This window comes from Microcaecilia unicolor, chromosome 7 (genome assembly GCF_901765095.1).
Source record: "Microcaecilia unicolor chromosome 7, aMicUni1.1, whole genome shotgun sequence".
NCBI lineage: Eukaryota > Metazoa > Chordata > Amphibia > Gymnophiona > Siphonopidae > Microcaecilia > Microcaecilia unicolor.
Genome location: NC_044037.1, coordinates 149,352,981 through 149,370,456, shown reverse-complemented (window position 1 = coordinate 149,370,456; position 17,476 = coordinate 149,352,981).

The window sequence follows — 17,476 nt, the reverse complement described above, 5'->3', positions numbered from 1 at the left end:
TGGTCACGAGCATGGAAGACTGGTAGGCCTTCCTCCCAAACGAGTCCAGAGTGTGAGACTCCAGCCCAGGGGGCGCCAAGGCGGTATCCCTTGAACTCCGTGCTCTCTTGAGAGCAGAGTCCACGACCGCCGAGTCATGAGGCAATTGAGGCTGCATCAACTCTGGGTCTGAGTGGATTCTGTATTAGGACTCCGCTTTCTTGGGGATGGTGGGATTAGATAGTGGCTTCAACCAGTTCCGAAGCAGTGTCTCCTTAAGGACATTGTGCAACGGCACCGTGGAAGACTCTCTAGGTGGTGATGGATAGTGGAGGACTTCGAGTATCTCCGCCCTCGGCTCATCCACAGTAACCACTGGGAAGGGAATGCTGATAGAAATATCCCTGACAAAAGAGGCAAAGGAGAAGGCGAGAGCTTCCTCTCCGGTGAAGGAGTGGGGTCGGAGGGAAGGCCCACAGAATCCTCTGAGGAGAAATATCTGGGGTCCTCCTCCTCCCCCCACGAGGCCTCCTCCTCGGTGTCGGACATGAGCTCTCTCAGCTCAGACCGCAACCGGGCCCATCTCGACTGCGAGGAACCACGTCCTCGATGATGGCGTCGAGCGGTGGACTCCCGCGCCAGCGGGGACGAAGCTCTCTCCATCGACGTCGACTCCACCTGAGTGGTGGTCGATACCGGTGCCGCAAGCGGCGTCGGAGGCCTCATCACCGGGCCAGAGCCCACTGGCGCCTCCATCAACGGCGCCGAGGGCGCAAGCACCCCCGGTGCCAGCAGGGCCTGGCGCATCAGCCCTTCCAGGATCCCTGGAAGGATGGCTCGGAGGCACTTGTCTAGGCCCGCTGTCGAGAAAGGCAGGGGGGCGGGTGTGGCGCCGGTACTGGAAGCTGCTCGGGTCCAGGAGACGGTACCGACATACCTGACGACCGGCGCAGCGACACCTCTTCGACCGAGGGGGAACGCTCTTCCTGGCACTGCCACTTCCTGGGCGTCGAGTCGTCCCTCGATGTCCCGGAGCTGCCAGTCCCGTGCGTCGTGGGCGACCGATGATGGTGCTTTTTGGCCTTCTTCCGATGTCCGTCATTGGCGCTCTGCGGAAGGGACGAGGAGGAGGTGGAGCCCCCACAGCCTCGAGGTATCGGATCCGACAGGGTTCGGTCCCGATGGCCCTGAGCAGCGGGAGTGGCCGGGGCAGACTGCCCACGCGGCCACTCACCACCGCCATCGCTGGCAGGTCGCCGGGCCAAAGGTACCTGTGCTCCTGGGGTCAATGCCGTAGTCGGCGCCGACGCCGTTGACATCAGTACTGGCACCGAAGACCCGGCCGTCGACACCGATGCCGTCGAGGTCGACGTCGAAGGGCCGGCACAAGTTCCAAAAAGACGGTCCGAAAGAACTTGCCTCGCCACCTGCGTCCGCTTCCGTAATCCGAGACACAAGGTGCACGACTTGGAATTATGCTCCGGACCGAAGCACTGGAGACACCAAGCGTGAGTATCGGTCTGCGAGATCTGCCGGCTGCACCGACCACACTTCTTGAATCCGCTCGGGACCTTCGAGGACATTGACGGAAAAATCATGTCGGCGAAGTCAAAATTGTCGATGGTGGTGGTGAAAAGCACACCCGAAAAAGACACGCCCTCGTGACTAAGAACGACGAGGGAAAACTTCTTTTTCTTTTTTTTTTAAACGAAGGAAAAAAGAGAACGCGAACGCGTAACAACAAGAAAAGAAAAAACGCGGGCTAGGCCGCAATCCGGTTTCCGGGGCTGACTAGAAGAGGGACGAAAACACGTCTCTCTCCAGCGCGGAAAGGAAAAAACTGAGCGGGAACGGTCGCGCACAGGAGGGAAGACAGCCACGCATGTGCAGTGGACGTGCCCTGCGTGTGGGACCTCCCGCGAAGTTTTTTCCCGGTCGGAGGGTGCTGTCGTGGACGTCAACCCAGTCATGAGAACAAGCAGCCTGCTTGTCCTCGGAGAAAGATATAAATATATATATATAGATATATTAACCAATTGTAGAATCTAGTTCCTCCAATAAAGGTTTCATTTACTTATCACGAATCCAAAAGAATCCACGGTAATCAATGAGCAGTCTGTGTTAGTGGGACAGGTTGTAAATCCATAGCGGTACAATTTGGCGACAAGGATGGGATTCGTACAAAGAATGACACCTTTGTAGGAGGAATGCAGATGCAGGGGAGAGTTGAATTCCAAAGCTGGAATGAGTATTATATGTTATTTTAGCCACTGAGTGGTCCTAATGGCAGGATTCCGGTTTAAAGGAATTATTGCAGGCAAAATCTGAAAACAGAAAGAGAGAGGGAATTACTATGTAAAAATGAGTTTATCTTGTTGGGCAGACTGGATGGACCATACGGGTCTTTATCTGCCGTCATTTATTATGTTGCTATGCAACAGTATTGCTTATCTGGAAGCCCGTTAGAGACGGGATTAAGCAGCATAGGAAAAGTACAGAATTGGAATGCTTGAAGTGTGTGATTTATAGTTAGAATGCTGTGTGATTTATGCAATTAAGATAACTGAGTGTGACGCAGTAAGAAATTATGTGTGATTTACGCAGTTAACTGAGCGAGAGCTTTTGTAAGTGTGACGTAGTATATGTTTAGACTCATTTGGAGATTAATTGCACATTTAAAATAAGGGGTTAGGAGTTAAATTGTATAGAGACTCGAGGACCGTTTTCAGGCAGGGAAACTGAAACTGTCAGACATAGGAGCTTTTGTAAGCAGTGCTTATCAGCAAGGAAAGAATGACCTTGAGCAAGGGAAAGAGAGCAACAGGATTTTTTTTTTTAACAGGCTTTTGAGCAGACAAATTGTTTGATCTGTGAGTTCAATTAATTAAGTGTCTTAGGGAATGAAAATTATGTTAATAAGAGCTTTTGCCAAAAATATAGGAATTTGGTAACACTGGGGTTTTAGAGCCGTGGGTTTTTTTTTAATTAGGAAACAAAGTTACGCCCGCTTTAATTGCTGCAGTCCCAGATGTTATTACTTTGATAGAGAAAATACAGACACATTCTGGCAGACCAGTTAATGAGAAATATTGGGATCAATTTGCTTTCAGTTGGCAGGGCAGGCAGTATAGATGAGTTTCCTCTAGCTGATCATATGCAAATTGTGCATTATATTGATGATATTATGACATTTAAAGAACAAAGGATGGGAGATCCTGATAAGATACAAGGGCCGTCCCAAATAGTTAAATTTCTAGACATTCAGTAAGAGAAATTTTGCAAAGAGCTAAACAGAAAAATTTGGATTGGATTATTTGGCTTTTGAAGACATGTACCCCACTTAGGGCAAAGTTTGGCAAAAAAATATATATAATTTTGAGTGGGGAGAAAAGAAACAACAAGCTTTTGAAGCAGCGCAACAGGCAATACAAACTGCCTTAGAACTCTGACCAGTGCAGCCAGGAGAGGTAGAGCTAAGTGTGTCATTATGCTAATTGGAGCCTCTGGCAGAAACAAAATACTCAGGTGCCTTTAGGATTTTGGGGTCGCAAGTTACCAGAGGCAGGAATTAGGTATACGTTTTTTTTTTTACAATAGTTATTAGCATGTTATTGGGCTAGAGCCTCTGGAATGGGTGGAAAGCCCAGTCAGGTGAGGAAAAAGTTTATAATTAATTAAGCAGTAGCTCATAATCCCAAAATAAAGCATTCACTAGAATGCAGTGGGGAAGGAGCAAGTAGTCAATATGCAGAGCTGTATGCTGCCTATATGGCTTTGAAAACAGAAAATTTAGGGCAATGTCATACATATATACTGATTCATGATCTGTAGTAAATGAATTAGCCACATGGCTAATTCATTTGGTACAAAAATAACTGGAAAATTAATATGAAAGATTTGTGGGGTAAAGAATTGTGGGAATTGTATAAAATATAAATGTTGTTTTTTATGATTATGCTCATACTCTAGATCATCTCTACAGCACAATGGCTGATGAAAGTAAAATCACTCCTCTTGAGGTGGAGAACTGTGGAAGAGCCAGATAAATGCTCAGGTTTGGTGAAATGGGTGCACCAAAAATGTGAACATCTGGGAAGAAAGGCCACTCACAGGTGGGCAACAGATCGTGGTATTAGTTTAATTATAGATGTTATTAAAATTGTTATTGTTGAATGTCTGGCCTGTTAATACCAGACTAGGCGATCTGTTCCCCACATGTCTGAGGGGTAATTAAAAAGGGGAAAATTACCTGAACAAATTTGGTAGACTGATTAGACAGAACTTTTACCCAATTTGCAAGGATGTAAATATGTGTGCACAGTAGTAGCTAATTATTTTAGACTAGTAAAAAAGCCCCGTTTCTGATGCAAATGAAACGGGGGCTAGCAAGGTTTTCTTCAGAGTGTGCATGTGGGAGTGTCCCTGCCCTCTCTCCCTCCCCCTCCCCCCTCGGAGTCCAGTCCTTCAGTGTTAAGTTTCCTGCTGTGCTGTGTTTGTGTTACAGAGAGAGTGAGGGCATCTCTCTCCCCTCCCCCCTCCGAGTCCTTCACTGTTACAGAGAGAGAGGGATTTCCTGCTGTGCTGTTTTCCTTCACTCATGGGGAAACCGGATATCTCTGGCGCTTCACACTTCCGGCTGGAGGCTTCATAGAACGTTGGGGTTGCCTTTTATATATATAGATATGTAATTGCACATCCTTGCAGACAACACTATTAAAACTGTAGAATTGATAATTGATAATGGTTCCCTTTATGGAAGGTTAATTGGCAACAATATGCTTCAGACCATAATAACAAATGAATGGTCTGTTGAAACAATAAATATGTAAAATAGGGGGATCATTAAAGAATTGGAAAATAAATTTGGTATCGGCCTATTGGGGAGGCAGAAACACCCCTAATGCAAATGGTTACACCTAACCTACAAGTCTTGACTACCTAATATGACCAATTAGGATATCGGGGAATTACAGCAGGAGCTATGATGCCCTACAGGGCCACTCCAGGAGCGGCAGGGCTGGATTTATATGCTCTACAAATGGTTAAATTGTTACAAAGAGATATTCAAATAATTAATACAGGTTTTGGGAGGGGTGATTGATACAGACTATCAATGAAAAGTAAGGGTTATACTTAATAACCAAGGTCCACATGATGTGTTAATTCAGGCTAATGATAGAATTGCTTAATTATTAATTTTACCCGTGCTACAATCCAGGATTGTGAAATTAGATCCACCCACCACCTTTACCACACGAGGGGATAAAGGCTTTGGATCCACTAATCTGTTTGCAGGTGCAAAGGTGTGGGTTACCCAAGAAAATGGGCCCCCACAGCCTGCTGAAATTATTGCCCAAGGGGCGGACAGTACCATCCTGATCCTCTGATCTGGGCGGGGCAAAATGGACTTATGTCCCAGCAAATAAATGTTATTTTAGAGAGTAATTAATCTGTTAATATGTTTCATTTATAGATCCTTGTAAGAGTCAGTATAATTCTCCTTCTTATGGTGTCTTTGGGTATTGCCATTACCCCCGGTGGACAACTACATCTTACTACCAAAAGACAAGGCAAGCTGACGTGGCAGTGGAAGAATCAGAGTGAAATCTGACAAGACGACACATGTTCGGCTAACTAGATGTGTTCTGTGGCAACTGTCAACAACACTCAAATATGGAATGAAGTCCTGTCACATGAATGAGTTTAATATGACTTGCACAAGTCAGAGACAGTCAATACAGCATTGTTGACCCAGAAATGTGGACATTGTTGACATTTACACCATTAGCAAATGTTTATATTCTTCTTGTGTGAATACTATATCTATGAAGACCTGTGTAAAAACTGTAGTACTCTTAATTGCCTTAATTGTAGAGTAAAATGAGTTTAGTATGATATCTTGTTAGGAGCTTTTGCTACAGGTGTAGAGATAATAAATGCTATTGATGCTGAAAATTTAGACAACACAAAATGTAGTAGAAATTATATTGATCAGCCTATTATTTTGCAATATGATAAGAGTTTTCTTTGATTATAGTCAGATAGTTGATTATACTCAGATAGTTTACAAGTAGAAATTAATTTAGCATAATGTACTACTTGCATATTGTAACATCTATTTGCCCTTATGCAAAAGAATAAGGCTCAAGATGACTAGCTCTGAATACTTGTGGAGGTGAATTTTACCAGTGAATTCCTTCCACAACCTGATTAATAATTTCAAATATTGCCTTGTGCTCTGACCTCTTTTGTTGTGGGCAAATTGTGTAGTTTAGTGTAACTAAGCAGTGTGTATTATTTGTAATACTGAATTTTGATTAGTTATTAGTGGGCAGCATTATTACTATTTGTAAAGAAATTATACTTCCTGTTAATTTTAGTATGTTTGCTGAAATTAGTGCTCAGTATATTATCCATTTGTATAATCTGTCTTGTTACTTTCTTTTAGTTGTTTTACCTGATGTAGATTAATGACTTATGTATGGACTGTCGTTCAGATAGCGTTGAAAATCAAGGACCGATTGTAATGGAATAGAATTTTAAAGATTGTTTTTCAACCCTGTCTTGAACGAGCAGTGCACTTGGGGTCTGTATTGTTGATTAGAAGTAATTCTGTTTCATTCATTGTTTAAGTGTCATCTTAAAGGACTAAAAGTAACTTTTCTTGTAAATACAAAAACAACAGGCTAGAATGTTCTTGAAGCCAGCTTGTGCGGGGACGGGGGACGGGGGGGGGGGGGGGGGGGGGGGGGGGGAAGAGATGCAGGATGAGCTTGAGGTTCAGGAGGAAAACCACCTGGCCAGTGGTTTTTGTTGTCTGAAGCCGAGAGCATGTGACTGCATCTTCCTGTTCATTCTGGTAATTTTCCTTTGCTCTGAACTCTTTATAAAGTAGATCATGCTGCAGCGAGAGTTTTGAGGTCATCTGCAAGCAGACATGCTCTGTAGAAGTAGAGATCAATGGATCCGTTCCTGTGTTCAGACTTCAAGCTCTCGCTGGACCTGGCTTCCCCAGCTGATGATAAGAGCCTGAAATTCCTGACCAGTGATGATTGTATGTATCTAATGTATTGTTTCTTTTCCTGGTCTAAAGAACTCTTTGCATTTGCTTAGATGTAGAGACCAGTGATGTAATAATCAGTGATGTAACCAATGTGTTTATAGAGCTAATTATTGTATATGTGCCAACCATTATATATATATATATATATAAACCAATTGTAGAATCTAGCTTCCTCCAATAAAGGTTTCATTTACTTATCACAAATCCAAAAGAATCCACGGTAATCATTGAGCAGTCTGTGTTAGTGGGACAGGCTGTAAATCCATAGCGGTACACCCACCAAGTTCTATCCTGGGCTTAGCCCTCTTCCCATGTCTCCCAAATTGTATCTAGGAGTCTCTGGGGTCTTCTCCTGTAAAGCGAATGCTACATACCTGTAGAAGGTATTCTCCGAGGACAGCAGGCTGATTGTTCTCACGAATGGATGACGTCCATGGCAGCCCCTCAGATCGGAGATCTTCACTAGCAACAGCGTTTGCTAGCCCTCGCGTGCGCATGCACCGTGCGCATGCGTGACCGTCTTCCCACCCGAACGCGCTCGTGTTCATCAGTCCAGTGCATAGCAAAGACATAGACAAGGGAAGACACAACTCCAAAGGGGAGGCGGGCGGGTTGGTGAGAACAATCAGCCTGCTGTCCTCGGAGAATACCTTCTACAGGTATGTAGCATTCGCTTTCTCCGAGGACAAGCAGGCTGCTAGGGGTATCCCTAGCCCCCAAGCTCACTCAAAACAACAAACAGGGTCAATTAGGCCTCGCAACGGCGAGGACATAACTGAGATTGACCTAAACTTATCCAACTAACTGAGAGTGCAGCCTGGAACAGAATAAAAATGGGCCTAGGGGGGTGGAGTTGGATTCTAAACCCTGAACAGATTCTGCAGCACCGACTGCCCGAACCGACTGTTGCATCGGGTATCCTGCTGAAGGCAGTAATGAGATGTGAATGTGTGGGCGGATGACCACGTCGCAGCCTTGCAAATCTCTTCAATAGTGGCTGACTTCAAGTGGGCCACTGACGCCGCCATGAGCCGTGACATGACCCTCAAGAGTCAGCCCAGACTGGGCGTAAGCGATGGAAATGCAATCTGCTAGCCAATTGGATATGGTGCGTTTCCCAACAGCCACTCCCCTTCTGTTGGGATCAAAAGAAACAAACAATTGGGCGGACTGTCTGTTGGGCTGTGTCCACTCTAGATAGAAGGCCAATGCTCGTTTGCAGTCCAATGTGTGCAGCTGGCGTTCAGCAGGGCGGGTATGAGGACGGGGAAAGAATGTTGGCAAGACAATTGACTGGTTCAGATGGAACTCCGACACCACCTTCGGCAAGAACCTAGGGTGATTACGGAGGACTACTCTGTTATGATGGAATTTGGTATAAGGAGCATGAGCTACCAAGGCTTGAAGCTCACTGACTCAGCAAGCTGAAGTAACTGCCACCAAGAAAATGACCTTCCAAATCAAGTACTTCAGATGGCAAGAATTCAGTGGCTAGAAAGGAGGTTTCATCAGCTGGGTGAGAATGACATTGAGATCCCATGACACTGTAGGAGGTTTGATGGGGGGCTTTGACAAAAGCAAACCTCTCATGAAGTGAACAACTAAAGGCTGTCCCGAGATCGGCTTACCTTCCACACGGTAATGGTATGCACTAATCGCACTAAGATGAACTCTTAGAGAGTTGGTCTTAAGACCAGACTCAGACAAGTGCAGAAGGTATTCAAGCAGGGTCTGTGTAGGACAAAAGCGAAGATCTAGAGCCTTGCTGTCACACCAGACGGCAAACCTCCGCCTTAGAAAGAAGTAACTCTTTTTAGTGGAATCTTTCCTGGAAGCAAGCAAGACTCGGGAGACACCCTCGGAGAGACCCAAGCAGGCAAAATCTACGCTCTCAACATCCAGGCCGTGAGAGCCAGAGACCGGAGGTTGCGATGCAGAAGCGCCCCCTCATTCTGAGTAATGAGGGTCGGAAAACACTCCAATCTCCATGGTTCTTCGGAGGACAACTCCAGAAGAAGAGGGAACCAGATTTGACGCGGCCAGAAAGGAGTGATCAGAATTATCGTGCCTCGGTCTTGCCTGACTTTCAGCAAAGTCTTCCCCACCAAAGGTATGGGAGGATAAGCATACAGGAGGCCTTCCCCCAATCCAGGAGGCAGGCATCCGATGCTAGTCTGCCATGGGCTTGAAGTCTGGAACAGAACTGAGGGACCTTGTGGTTGGCTCGGGTAGCAAAGAGATCCACCAAGGGGGTGCCCCACGCTTGGAAGATCTCGTGTACCACTCTGGAATTGAGCGACCACTCTTGAGGTTGCATGATCCTGCTCAACCTGTCGGCCAGACTGTTGTTTACACCTGCCAGATAGGTGGCTTGAAGAAACATGCCGTTGAGGTGAGCCCAAAGCCACATTCTGACGGCCTCCTGACACAGGGGGCAGGATCCGGTGCCCCCCTGCTTGTTGATATAATACATGGCAACCTGATTGTCTGTCTGAATTTGAATAATTTGATGGGACAGCCAATCTCTGAAGGCCTTTAGAGCGTTCCAGACCGCTCGTAACTCCAGGAGGTTGATCTGTAAACCCTTTTCCTGAAGGGACCAACTCCCTTGGGTGTGGAGCCCATCGACATGAGCTCCCCACCCAAGGAGAGATGCATCCGTTGTCAGCACCTTTTGAGGCTGAGGAATTTGGAAAGGACGTCCCAGAGTCAAATTGGACCAAATTGTCCACCAATGCAGGGACTGAAGAAAACCTGTGGACAGCAGGACTACGTCCTCTAGGTCCCCAGCTGCTTGGTACCACTGAGACGCTAGGGTCCACTGAGCTGATCTTATGTGGAGGCGGGCCATGGGAGTCACATGCACTGTGGAGGCCATGTGTCCGAGCAATCTCAACATCTGCGGAGCTGTGATCTGCTGAGACGCCTGTACCCAGGAAATGAGAGACAGAAGAGTGTCGGCCCTCGCTTCCGGAAGGTAGGCACGAGCCGTCTGAGAGTCCAGCAGAGCTCCTATGAATTCTAGCTTCTGGGCTGGAAGAAGATGGGACTTTGGATAATTTATCACAAACCCAAGTAGCTCCAGGAGTCAAATAGTCACCTGCATGGACCGTAGAGCTCCTGCCTCGGAGGTGTTCTTCACCAGCCAATCGTCGAGATACAGGAACACTTGCACTCCCAGTCTGCGTAGAGACGCTGCCACGACAGCCAGGCATTTTGTAAACACCCTGGGCGCAGAGGCGAGACCAAAGGGTAGCACACAATACTGAAAATGCCGTGTTCCCAGACCGAATCAAAGAAACTGTCTGTGAGCTGGCAGTATCGGGATATGAGTGTAAGCATCCTTTAAATCCAGAGAGCATAGCCAATCGTTTTCCTGAATCATGGGAAGGAGGGTGCCCAGGGAAAGCATCCTGAACGTTTCTCGGACCAGATATTTGTTCAGGGCCCTTAGGTCTAGGATGGGACGCACCCCCCTGTTTTCTTTTCCACAAGGAAGTACCTGGAATAGAATCCCAGCCCTTCCTGCCCTGGTGGTACGGGCTTGACCGCATTGCCGCTGAGAAGGGCGGAGAGTTCCTCGGCAAATACCTGCTTATGCTGGAAGCTGAAGGATTGAGCTCCCGGAGCACAATTTGGAGGTTTTGAAATTAAATTGAGGGAGTGTCCCAGCCGAAATATTTGAAGAACCCACTGGTTGGAGGTTATAAGAGGCCACCTTTGGTGAAAAAATTTTAACCTCCCCCCGACAGGCAGATCGTCCGGCACGGATACTTGGACTTCAGCTATGCTCTGCTGGAGCCAGTCAAAAGCTCGTCCCTTTGCTTTTACTGGGGAGCTGCTGGGGCCTGTTGAGGCGCACGCTGTTGACGGGAACGAGCGCGCTGGGGTTTAGCCTGAGCAGCAGGCTGGCGGGAGGGAGGGAGGATTGTACCTACGCTTATTAGAAGAATAGGGAACAGTCCTCCTTCCCCCATAAAAACGTCTACCAGTTGAGGTAGATGCTGAAGGCGTCCGGTGGGAGAATTTGTCGAAAGCAGTGTCCCGCTGGTGGAGTTGTTCTACCACCTGTTCGACCCTTTCTCCAAAAATGTTATCCCCCCGGCAAGGAGCATCCTTAATCCGCTGCTGGAGTCTATTCTCCAGGTCGGAGGCACGCAGCCATGAGAGTCTGCGCATCACCACACCTTGAGCAGCAGCCCTGGACGCAACATCAAAAGAATCGTAAATACCCCTGGCCAGGAATTTATGACACGCCTTCAGCTGCCTGACCACCTGCTGAAAAGGCTTGGTCTGCTCAGAAGGGAGCTTGTCCACCAAGTCCGCCAACTGCCGCACGTTGTTCCGCATATGAATGCTTGTATAGAGCTGGTATGATTGGATTTTGGAAATGAGCATTGCAGAATGGTAGGCCTTCTGCTCAAAAGAATCCAAGGTTCTAGAGTCATGGCCCGGGGGCGCCGAAGCGTACTCCCTAGAACTCTTGACCTTCTTAAGGGCCAGATCAACCACACCAGAGTCATGGGGCAACTGGGTTCTCATTAACTCTGGATCCCCATGGATCCGATACTGGGATTCAATCTTCTTGGTAATGTGAGGATTAGATAAAGGCTTCGCCCAGTTCGCCAGCAATGTCTTTATGAGGCCATGATGCATGGGTACAGTGGACGATTCCTTAGGTGGCGAAGGATAGTCCAAAAGCTCAAATATTTCGGCTCTTGGCTCATCCTCTATAACCACAGGGAAGGGAATGGCCGTAGACATTTCCCGGACAAAGGCCGCGAAAGACAGACTCTCAGGAGGAGAAAGCTGCCTTTCAGGAGAGGGAGTGGGATCAGAGGGAAGACCACCAGACTCCTCGTCAGAGAAATATCTCGGGTCTTCCTCTGCTTCTCACGAGGCCTCACCCTTGGTATCGGACACAAGTTCACGAACTTCAGTCCGAAGCCGGGCCCGTCTTGACTCCGTGGAAACATGGCCACAGTGGACACGTCGAGAAGAGGACTCCCGCATCAGCGGCGATGAAGCTCCCTCCATCGATGTCGTTGGGGAGTCAGCCTGGGAGGCTGCCGATGCAGGTACTGCAGGCAGTACCGGGACTGGAGGCCTCACGATGGGCGAGGGGGCCAGCCAGTGCCTCACTCAACGGCACCGGCGGCGCAAGCACCCCCGGTACCGGATGAGAAGGGCGCAACAGCTCCTCCAGAATCCCTGGGAGGATGGCCCTGAGGCTCTCATTCAGAGCGGCTGTCGAGGAAGGCAAGGAGTCCGGTACAGGCGATGAGCTGAGAATCTGTCCAGGACGTGGAGGCGGTACCGGGCTGTCCACAGTGGAGCGCATCGACACCTCCTGTATGGAGGGTGAGCGGTCCTCCCGGTGTTGACGCTTGGGTGCCGGTGCCACCGGCGACCCAGAGCTCTTGGTACCACATCTGGAAGGCGACTGATGACGATGCTTCTTTGCCTTCGCACGAAGCACGTCACCGGTACCTCCCAGTACCGAAGAGGAGGACGTCGAATCCAAACGTCTCCTGTGGGCCGGGTCCACATGAGGTCAATCCCAGGGTCCTGTACCGCAGGAGCCCTCGAGGCAGGCGGAGACCTACTCGAGGGCTCACTGCTACCAGCAGGGGAATGGACAGCCCTCACCTGCACTCCGGAAGACGAAGCACCCTCCGACGACATCGATACCACCGATGACCTTGGTATCGCAGACGTTGGAGCACCGGCAGATGAGCTGGGTACCGCAGACATCGATGCACCGGACGATGACCTCGGTACCGGACGAGGCACCGAACAAAAGGTTCCACTGGGCCAATCTCGCCGCCTGAGTCCTCTTCTTCAACAGAAGACAGAGAGTACAGGCCTGGGAACGATGCCTGGCCCCCAGACACTGAAGGCACGAAACGTGCGTATCAGTGAGGGAGATAGTCCGGCACCACTGGATGCACTTTTTGAAGCCGCTGGCAGGCTTCGGGGACATGGGCGGAAAAATCACGCCGGCAAAGTCAAAATTCGCAATGATGGCTAATGGCACCAAAAAAGTTAGAAAAACGCGTAAGGGCGGCTAAGAAGGCTGCGCCCGACAACGAAAGAAAACTTAACGGGAAAACACTCGAAATAAAGGATTTTTTAAAAAAATGAAGACGAACACGACGGAAAAAAAGATTCCGGACACTTCCGAATGGAAGAACGCGGCGAAAAGACGCAAGGGGTCTCCTTGGGGCGCAGACCAACCGAAAACAGCCGTCCTGAGCCACGGAAAAAAGAAGACTGGCGATCACGCTCGCATTCGGGCGGGAAGACGGTCGCGCATGCACACTGTGCATGCGCACACGAGGGCTAGCAAACGCTGTTGCTAGTGAAGATCTCCGATCGGAGGGGCTGCCGTGGACATCAGCCATTCATGAGAACAAGCAGCCTGCTTGTCCTCGGAGAATGACTTATACACTCTCCAATTAAAGTGCAAATAAAGAGTTTCATTTACCCAATACGAATCTAAACATAGTAACATAGTAACACAGTAGATGACGGCAGAAAAAGGCCTGCACGGTCCATCCAGTCTGCCCAACAGAATCTGTAGTATTTTATTCTGTGAGCAGTCTGTGGTGATCAAGTGAGCAGGCTGCAACATCGAAGCAATACAGTAGTTGGTGCTTGTGAGCAGGATTCGTAGAGGGGAATGGAATTTTTTAAGCAAAAAATTGGGAAAAATAAAGTTGAGAGTGTTGTTTATGCCTGCCTCCGGTGATCCAGACAAAAGCCTGCCTTGGGGAACAGCTGCCATGCCTAAGCCTTGAGTCCTGCGAGTGCCTGCCTCTAGGGGATTTAGTGTAGCCGTCCATCAGTGAGATTAGGGATCCAGCTTCTCCCTGCTCGTTCCAGCTTCTCCAGCTGTTCCAGCCCGCCTAATCCAGATTGCTCCAGCCCGCCTGATCCAGCTCCCCCTGCTCGTCCCAGTCCACCTGCTCCAGCCTCCGTCGGATCCAGCTCTTCCTGCTCGTCCCAGTCCATCTGCTCCAGCCTTCGTCGGATCCAGCTCTTCCTGCTTGTTCCAGCCACCTGCTCCTGCTGTTCCAGCCCACTTAATCCAGTTTGCTCCAGGCCGCCTGATCCAGCTTCTCCCTGCTCGTTCCAGCCTCTCCAGCTGTTCCAGCCCGCCTAATCCAGCTTGCTCCAGCCCGCCTGATCCAGCTCTTCCTGCTCGTCCCAGTCCATCTGCTCCAAACTCCGCCAGAACCAGCTCTTCCTGCTTATTCCAGCCACCTGCTCCTGCCGTTCCAGCCACCTGCTCCTGCCGTTCCAGCCCGCCTAATCCAGCTTACTCCAGTCAGCCTAATCCAGCTCTTCAGCCTTCTGCTCCTGCTGTTCCAGCCCGCCTAATCCTGCTTGCTCCAGTCAGCCTGATCCAGCTCTCCAGCCTTCTGCTCCTGCTGTTCCAGCACGCCCAATCCTGCTTGCTCCAGTCAGCCGGATCCAGCTTCCCCTGCTCGATCCAGTCCATCTGCACTAGCTTGCTCCAGCCCGCCTGATCCAGCGTCCAGTCCATCTGCATCAGCTTGCTCCACCCCACCAGCTTGTCCAACTTGCCTGCTCACTCTCTCCCTACCTCTCTGACTACCTATGGCCCCCTTTCACATTCTATTCCTCGCCCTATCCCTCCCCAAACTCTTCCCCCTCCCTCCGCTATCTACCACATGGACTCACTACCCATCCTCCCCCCGTCCTGCCCACTTCTGCAATACCCTTCCTACCCCTATCCCCCTCCACCTCACCATCCCTACTGGCCTCCTCCTCCTTCCTAGCTCTCAACCTCCAACACCTCCTTCCTGCCATGAACCCTTCCCCATTCCTCCTCTGTGCATCCCGCCTTAGGCGCCATACCTCCCCCGCCCTTCTCCGCTCTCTCTTGCTCCTTCTCATGCTATCCGCGGGAGACATCAATCCCAGGTCCACCACACATGTCCTCGTCCTCGTCTCATCTATGCAAATTTTCCCGCGATATCTCCAATCTCATCTCCGTTCCCCTCCTCCCCCCTTCCTCCCTAGCCTTCTCGTGTGCCCTGTGGAATGCCCACTCAATCTGCAACAAACTTTTCACCCATGACCTCTTCATCTCCCATTCCCTCCATCTGCTCGCCCTAACCGAAACCTGGCTCACCCCCGACGACTCTGCCTCAGTCGCAGCCCTTTGCCACGGAGGCTACCTTTTCTCCCATTCGCCCCGCACAGCTAGCCGTGGTGGCGGCATTGGCCTACTACTTTTGCCCTCCTGCAGTTTTCAACCCCTCCTCCTACCACAGTCTCACTGCTTCTCATCCTTTGAAGTCCATTCCATCCGTCTATTCTACACGCTGCCACTCCGAGTTGCAGTCATCTACCGCCCCCCTGATAAGTCCCTCCCTTCCTTCCTTACTGATTTCGATGCCTGGCTCTCCGTTTTTCTTGAGCCCTCATCCCCATCCCTCGTTCTTGGTGACTTCAACATACACATTGATAACCCATCCGACTCATACGCTTCTCAATTCCTCACCCTAACTTCCTCCTTCAACCTCCAATTGAGCTCCACCACCCTACTCACAAATCTGGTCACTGCCTTGATCTCGTCCTCTCCTCTACCTGCTCGCCCTCTAATCTCTGCGTCTCTGCTCTTCCCATTTCTGACCATCACCTGATCACATTCATACTTCATCACCCACCCCCTCAGTCCCGCCCAACACTAACCACTACCTCCAGGAATCTCCAGGCTATTGACCCCCCCACCTTATCCGCTAGTATCTCCGATCTCCTCCCGTCCATCACGTCCTCCGAGTCTGTCGACAAGGCTGTTTCCAAGTACAATGCCACTCTCTCCTCCGCCCTAGACACCCTTGCACCGTCTGTTTCCCGTCCCACAAAGCGCACTAATCCCCAGCCCTGGCTTAACCCTTGCACCCGTTACCTTCGCTCCTGCTCCCGATCGGTTGAACGCCTATGGAGGAAATCTCGCACCCATACTGACTTCATTCACTACAAATTCATGCTATCCTCCTTCCAGTCCTCTCTATTCCTTGCCAAACAGGACTACTACACTCACTTGACTAACTCCCTTAGCTCTAACCCTCGTCGTCTCTTCGCCACCCTCAACTCCCTCCTCAAAGTGCCCTCCGCTCCCACCCCCCCTCACTCTCTCCTCAATCACTGGCTGACTACTTCCGCGACAACGTCCAGAAGATCAACCTCGAATTCACCACTAAATCTTCTCCTCCTCTTCATCCTATCACCCACTCCCTCAACCAATCAACCCAGGCCTCCTTCTCCACTTTTCCTGATATCACCGAAGAGGAAACCGCCCATCTTCTCTCCTCCTCGAAATGCACCACCTGTTCCTCAGACCCCATCCCCACCAACTTACTTATCGCCATCTCTCCTACTATCACCCCTCGCATCTGTCATATCCTCAACCTCTCTCTCTCCACCGCGACTCTCCCTGACACCTTCAAGCATGCTGTTGTCACACCTCTCCTCAAAAAACCTTCACTTGACCCTACCTGTCCCTCCAACTACTGCCCCATCTCCCTCCTACCCTTCCTCTCCAAAATACTTGAATGCACTGTTCACAGCCATTGCCTTGATTTTCTCGCCTCTCATGCCATCCTCGATCCGCTTCAATCTGGCTTTCGCCCACTTCACTCGACAGAAACGGCACTATCCAAAGTCTGCAATGACCTGTTCCTCGTCAAATCCAAAGGTCATTACTCCATCCTCATTCTCCTCGACCTATCCGCCGCTTTTGACACTGTCAATCACAACTTACTTCTCGCCACACTGACCTCACTTGGGTTCCAGGGCTCTGTCCTCTCCTGGTTCTCCTCTTATCTCTCCCAACGTACCTTCAGAGTACACTCTCATGGCTCTTCCTCCACCCCTATCCCGCTCTCTGTTGGAGTCCCTCAGGGTTCTGTCCTTGGACCCCTTCTTTTCTCTATCTACACCTCTTCCATGGGCCCCCTGATCTCGTCTCATGGCTTCCAGTATCATCTTTATGCTGACGACACCCAGCTTTATCTCTCCACACCTGACATCACTGCGGAAACCCAAGCCAAAGTATCGGCCTGCTCATCCGACATTGCTGCATGGATGTCCAACCGCCACCTGAAACTGAACATGGCCAAGACCGAACTTCTTGTCTTCCCACCCAAACCCACTTCTCCTCTACCTCCACTCTCTATCTCAGTTGATAATACCCTCATCGTTCCCGTCTCATCTGTCCGCAACCTCAGTGTCATCTTCGATTCCTCCCTCTCCTTCTCTGCGCACATCCAGCAGATAGCCAAGACCTGTCGCTTCTTCCTCTATAACATTAGCAAAATCCGCCCTTTCCTGTCTGAGCACACCACCCGAACTCTCATCCACTCTCTCGTTACCTCTCGCCTTGACTACTGCAACCTACTC